Genomic DNA, 6,332 nt, shown 5'->3' on the forward strand with positions numbered 1-6,332 from the left:
AGGAGAGAGGAAGAGGAAGAGGGAAGAAGAAAGGGGGAGGAGGAGGAAGAAGAGGAAGAGGAAGGAGAAAGAAGGAGAAGGAGGAGAAGAAGAGGAAGAAGAAGAGGAAGAGGAGGAAGAGGAGGAAGAGGAAGAAGAAGAGGAAGAAGAAGAAAGAAGAAGGCATCTTGACTTGACTAGAATGACTAAGTTTACCTTGATTGTCTAGCTTACGTTTTCCACTATTAGTCTGTGAATGGATTTACGGTCATTTACAGTAGATTAAAGAGAGCTCCATATTTTTTTTTTTTTTTTGCATGTAACTGCTGCCATGTGAATCACTGCATTTGAGCTTTCTTTTCTTATATCTGAATGACAAATGTGCCCTAAAGACTCTAAAGTCATTTGCTTGGGGAGATGGAAGGGAAAATGTGTTCTGTGGTGTTAGAAGGTGGAAATAAAGGCTCAGTGGTGTTTTTTTCACAGTGGGTCTGACTTAAAAGCTGACAAAGAAGAAATTTACCTCTCTATATTTTAGGAATTGAGACAAGCTGCCAAACAAAATCATGACAGTTGAGAAACTAACATATCTCTTTTACCTGGGTTAAAAATCAAGGTACTTTGAATTAAAATAGAAAAAAACAGCAAAAAGAAGAACCAAATCTAAACAGAAAAGAACAATAAAAAATAAGAAAAGAAAGGAAAGAAAAGAAATTGCTTGATATTCATCGATTACCACAGAATCAATCAAATGAGCTTAAATGTTCTTTGTGGAAAGGGATTTATCAACATACCTGTAGATTAATTTTTTTTAAAATTAAAAAATATTTTGAATCTCTATATGAAAGTAATAGGTACATTCAAAGGAATTTAAGGAATGATCCTTGTGGAAAAGTTGCTTGCCTCTTAAATTGTTTTCCTTGCTTTCACAGGGTAGGATAGGGCTTTGGGTGTCTCTGATTAGAGGTCCAAAGACTTGGGCAATCAATCCAGGGACAGGATCCGATAATTTGGGTATGAAATGTTTCCTGGAAGGCCATGTGTTGAGACCTGAAGACCATGTCTCCTGGAAGACCATCTCATGGCACTATTAAAAGGTGGTGGAACTGTTAAGAGGTAGGGCCTAGTAGGAGAATTTAGGTCATTGAGGGCATGCCTTGAAGGGGATTGTGGGGCTTTGGTCTGTTTCACTGTCTCTCTCTTTTTGCATCCTAGCCAGGAAGTAAGCCAGTGTTCTGTACCATGTATTCTCTGCTATGATGTGCTACTTTGCTATAGGCCCAAAGAAATAGCCCAGTTGGACATGGACTGAAACTTTCAAAACTCCAAGCCAAACTAACCCTTCTCTCTCTCTGTAGGGTGCTTATCTCAGGTTTCTATTATAGTGACTGGAAGCTCACTAATACAAAATTCATCAGATAAAGGATGTGTGTCTCATGCTGAGGCAATGTGAACATTATTAAGCAATGGCATGTGTGTTTGAGGAGAGTGATAGAGGCTTCTTCTCAGGAGTGTCTGAAAACCAGGAAACATTTTCATTGACCTCTTTGAGATTTAGACTATTTCAGACTGAGCAGAGACAAAAAAGTGAATCAGCTGGGTCAGCTCTTATAAATATCTTGGGTCAGTGCTGTTCTAGGTGTGCTTCAGGTGGAGTGTCAACTTGATTGGATTTAAGGTCTGCTCAGGACTGCTGGGGCAGGTCTCTGAGTGTGCCATGGAGGTGTGACCTTGAGGTCTATATCTTTTGCCTTCCTCCTTCTTCTCTGACACTGTCCCCCTGTTCTGCCTCCCAGTTGCCATGAACTAAGCAGGCTTGCTACGCTATACCCTCCCAGCATGATGTTTCTGGGAGACATACCATGGATTGAATCCCCTGAAGCTGGGAGGAAAAACTTCTCCTTTAAATTGTGGGTGTTGAGTATGGGGCTCAGCAACAGGAAACTTGACTAATACAGAAAACAGGAAATCAATACCAAGAGTAGGATCATTGCTGTCACTGTTCCTAACCGTGTGTTTTAGAAGCCTTTGGAGCTGGTTTGCAGGAGGATTTTGGAAAGGTTTGGAGATGTGGGCTAGAGAAGTCCTAGAATTCTGTAAACCGAGCTTGATGAGTGATTTTGATCAGAGTTCAGAAGACCAGAATACTGATAGAATCCAGACAGTAAAAGCCAAGATAGGAAGTTTCAGCTGGGAATAAAGACTCCATTGAAAGTTGGGCTAGAGGCCATGTGTGTTACACTCTGGCACATTTTTTTTTTTAATTTTTTACATTTTTACCATCCATTTCCTAAAACTTCACAATAGACTGATTTTAAATGTGGTGGATTAATAATCTGGCAAAGGATATTTCAAGATAGCTTAATGTTTAGGCTATGGCATGAGTATAGCTGACTGCTTGTAGCCAGATTTACAGACAAAGCAGAACAATTTGAAAAACGTAAATTTTTCCCCAGAAGGAACCTCTCTGGCAGTGTTCCGCTGCTCTGCCTCACAGACCATGAGCGAGGCAGTTTTGCTCCACCACATCTTTTCACTGTGATATTTCTCACTCAGCTGAATCCCCTTACGGCATGAGCAAAATTAAACCCCTTCTTCTTTAAGTTCTAGGTGTCAGGTATTGTGTGCAGCAATGGGAAAACTAATATATGAGGCCATCTTTAAATATGAATTACCTATATTTGAAATTTAAAACAGTTGTAGAATTTTTCTTTTAAGTAGTGGATAAAAAAAAGAGAGGGATGGCGAACATGGGGGAATATCAATGATGTGGGATAGATGAGATGCTCTCATCAGTTTCTTAAGCTCTATTTTGATTTTGAGTCAATATATTTTCCAGAAAAGCACTGGATGGTGTTCCTTTGGATTGCTACAGTACCATCAAGTGAACCTGATAATGGTATTCCTCACAGCTTGGGAAAGATTCAGAAAAGTTGCTGTACTGAAAAATGGCTCACAAAAGTTCTTGTTTGTATACTGTGTCTGGGTCTCAGGATAACTTTTTAAATTCACATATGATTGGGACCACCTCTAAGATGTACAGGGATTTGGGAGAGAATGTGTGTGCTTGCCTATGTGCATGCATGTGTGCTTGTGTGTGTGCATGTGTGTGTATTTCACAGGGTCCCTTTCTTCATAAACATTTGATTAAAAAAGATGAGTCATGGATCCACCAGGTACAGTCATTTATCAATGAAGATTCATCAGTGCAGATTTAAGATAATAGGCAAAGAAACGATATTTACATATTTGCTTATTGTTCAATCAGTGCACATGGTTTTCAGGCAACATGGCTTCTGATAAGTTAAAGAACTACTTCTCTATGCTGTTTATTATCAAATGCACGATTCCTGGCTAACTTTATATCTCTTACCATGGGAAAAAGTGAGGAATATGTTCTGGTTTACAGTGCCATAGTTCTTTGGAGCCTGTCTGCATTGAAGCCACATAGGTCTTCTTGCCTCTTCGTGTCTCTAATAACCACTTATTAGATGCTGGTCACATCATTATTCGTGGCACTTCATGCTTTACTGTGCTGCCTGTGAACATCAGCCTCCAATAACTTTCTTACGGATATTACTGTGTGATAATCATGTAAGTTTTATTTAAGGTATGCATGAAAATCAAGCACTAATTCATTTTCTGGTCATGTTTAACTTATTGTTTGCAGCACAGTATAAACATAGGTTAGCATGTTTTTCAACCATGTCTTCTCTTAAATGCTTTGGGCTATAATTGCTGCATTCCTGGGGATCTCTTTCAATGTTGACAGTGGGAGAGGATCCTGTGGGCCTACCAAGAAAAGTGTTCTTATTCTCACAAAAAAGACCAATTTAGAAAGTAAAATGTTGCCATATTGATCAGATGAAGAAAACATCTATTGTAAAGGTTTAGGGCCATTTGCATTGTAGAACAAGATTCTCCAAAGCCTTGGGGTTGAGTGGGGTCACCCCTGACCATCTGATAAGTGATAAGGAGCCTCTAAGGAGAGTTGACCATCTAGAAGCCAGCAACAAAAGTGAAAGTTACACAGTATGAAGGACACCTGCTGCTACCACATCACCCTCAGGTTCTATACGTAGGAAGAAACACTTTCCTGGGGACACTGACAGGCCTGTGATAGGCAGACTCAAGCCCAAGGGGCACAGTGAGTCCAGAACCCTGAATAGTCCCATATTCAGTATGAGTGAGTCTTTTCAAATTAGCATGTCAGTACCACTCTAACAACCAAATCTTATGAGATTGTATAAAAAAAGCACCACGCTGCTTAGTGGAGGTGATCCACTCACCATACCACAATCTTGGAACAGGGCCTGACCACTGGCCCCAGACAACCATAAAGCTGTGAGAGTAGGGGTTCTTTGGGAGAACTGGTCAACCTCACAATGGGGAAGATGATACAGAGTGCCCAGAAAAGAAAAATATGGGCCACAGCCCATGCACTTCCCAGTATGGACTGGAGACACTTGATCCAAATGGCATTGTTTGCCCTGTGTATGTTACTTTGCTGTCACAGGGACAACATACCAGACACTCACAACTTGAAGGAAGAGAGGCTTATTTTGGCTCACAGTTTCAGTAAGTTCAGTCCAGGGTTGCTGGCTTCAAGGCAGAAAGTGCACAACCAAACAGCTTTGCAGAAACTGCTGACATCATGATGACCAGAGAGCAGAGCAAGAAAGTGCAACCGTGGACAAGAATACACTATTCCGTGTCATGCCCCCAGTGACCTGCCTCTTCTGACCAGGTCCCAGATTCCAGGGCCCATCTACAGATGCATGAGGCATTTGGGGAACATTCCAAAGACAAATCATGATCCCAGGAAACTGAAGAAAAATTGGAAAAATTTTCACAAGGTTTCCAAAGCATAGGCATATGAACAGAGCCAATTAGCCAGACCTTAGTCTATGAGTAGTGCCATATATGGTGTTGCACTGTAGATTTGGAAGCATCAGAATGACCATGTGTACACCACATACTGTTGACTTAGACCTGGAGATACTTCAGACACTCATTTTACAATGCTTTGCTCAAATAAAGTGGTTTAACTTTACCAAGTGAATGAAGTAATGTATCATTTTTAAAGAAGTGTGTGTATGTGTGTATATATTTCCCTGACATACATTTTTGCACACATACATTTATATATAGATAAATTGAAAATAACATATATAGCATTTATATTATTTTATAAATGTACATATTAATATATATTTGTATCTTTCATACCTCTGTCTCTTCCATTTTGTACAGACATGTGACTTCATTGGGTCACTTAATTTTTTTTTATTCACACAACACATTTATTTCAAAGCAACCATTTTCATGGTTTTGATCGAACATTACTTCAGCATGGGAAATACACTAAGATGACACAAATCTTCATTTCTTCATAAGGGAAATAGGCACACTTATGTTGATTATTGGTTCTCTTTTCAATCATATTCTCTTTATAATAAGTCAATACTTTTCTGTAATTTAAGAGATTTCTTTTTTTTTTCCTCTCATTTCCAGCGATCAACCTCAGGACCTTGAACTTGCCAGGCAGGCATGGCCACTGAACTACATTGACAGCCCAAGAGATTTCTTAATTTAATTCTACTCATCTCGTTTGAATTTTTCTTTAGAATATAGAACTTCTTGTTATATTTTCAAAAGAATACTTTATAAAAAAGTATTCAGCAAATAAAGGAAATGAAAACCCCAATGGATATTGTGTAAGAATAGAATTGTATCATTACCCATGAAATATTTTTTTCCTACAAACAAAATGAGGAACCAAACAAAGGAGCATTAAATATACTTAAATATGCTGAGGCCCTGGAAATTTTAACTAATTAGAAAAACACACATCACTGTGTATGATTAAGGGATATTAACTTTCTCATTCTGCACATTGACTAGAATTTTGAGAAGTACCACCAAAAGTAGGCTTTGAACTCGTGGCCTTTGAACTCTTCAGGGGCAGCAAGAGGTATCTTAAAATGTCTCCTAGGCAGCCACATTTTGATGTGAAGAGGGGACCAGATGGTGAGGCAGAGGTGAGGATAGGCACTGTGGGCCGGGCAGTGGAGCAGCTGTTACAGTGGGATATAGCTTGGATGTCTTTCAGTGGGAGACACACAATTCTCAACGCAAGGGAGGTTGGTTTGCTAATGGATCTCAGCTGAGTCCCTTTTTGGATGGAGTGCACAATTCTTTGACATGATCTGCAACAACCCTTAGGGGTCCTCCCAGCTCCAAGGCTTCACACAGTGTCAGCTGAGTCCTCAGTTGTGGAAGGATCATGGTTCAACACCCCGCTTTGCTGAATTCTGTTTGCTTTGCTCCCACCTAGGTGTTCTAAGAGCATT

The 6,332-nt window shown here is 39.8% G+C and overlaps 1 long non-coding RNA gene across 1 annotated transcript in view; it reads left to right on the forward strand.

Moving 5' to 3' along the window:
• LOC104874106 overlaps positions 1-5,561 on the forward strand; it is a 14,309-nt gene extending 8,748 nt beyond the window's left edge. The window contains exon 3 of the long non-coding RNA XR_783660.1: positions 5,494-5,561. This is a non-coding gene — a long non-coding RNA (uncharacterized LOC104874106). The remainder of the gene's footprint in view (positions 1-5,493) is intronic.
• Positions 5,562-6,332: the final 771 nt, after the last annotated feature.

Source organism: Fukomys damarensis, unplaced genomic scaffold (genome assembly GCF_012274545.1).
Source record: "Fukomys damarensis isolate Sample0158 unplaced genomic scaffold, DMR_v1.0_HiC HiC_scaffold_20, whole genome shotgun sequence".
NCBI classification, from domain to species: Eukaryota; Metazoa; Chordata; class Mammalia; order Rodentia; family Bathyergidae; genus Fukomys; species Fukomys damarensis.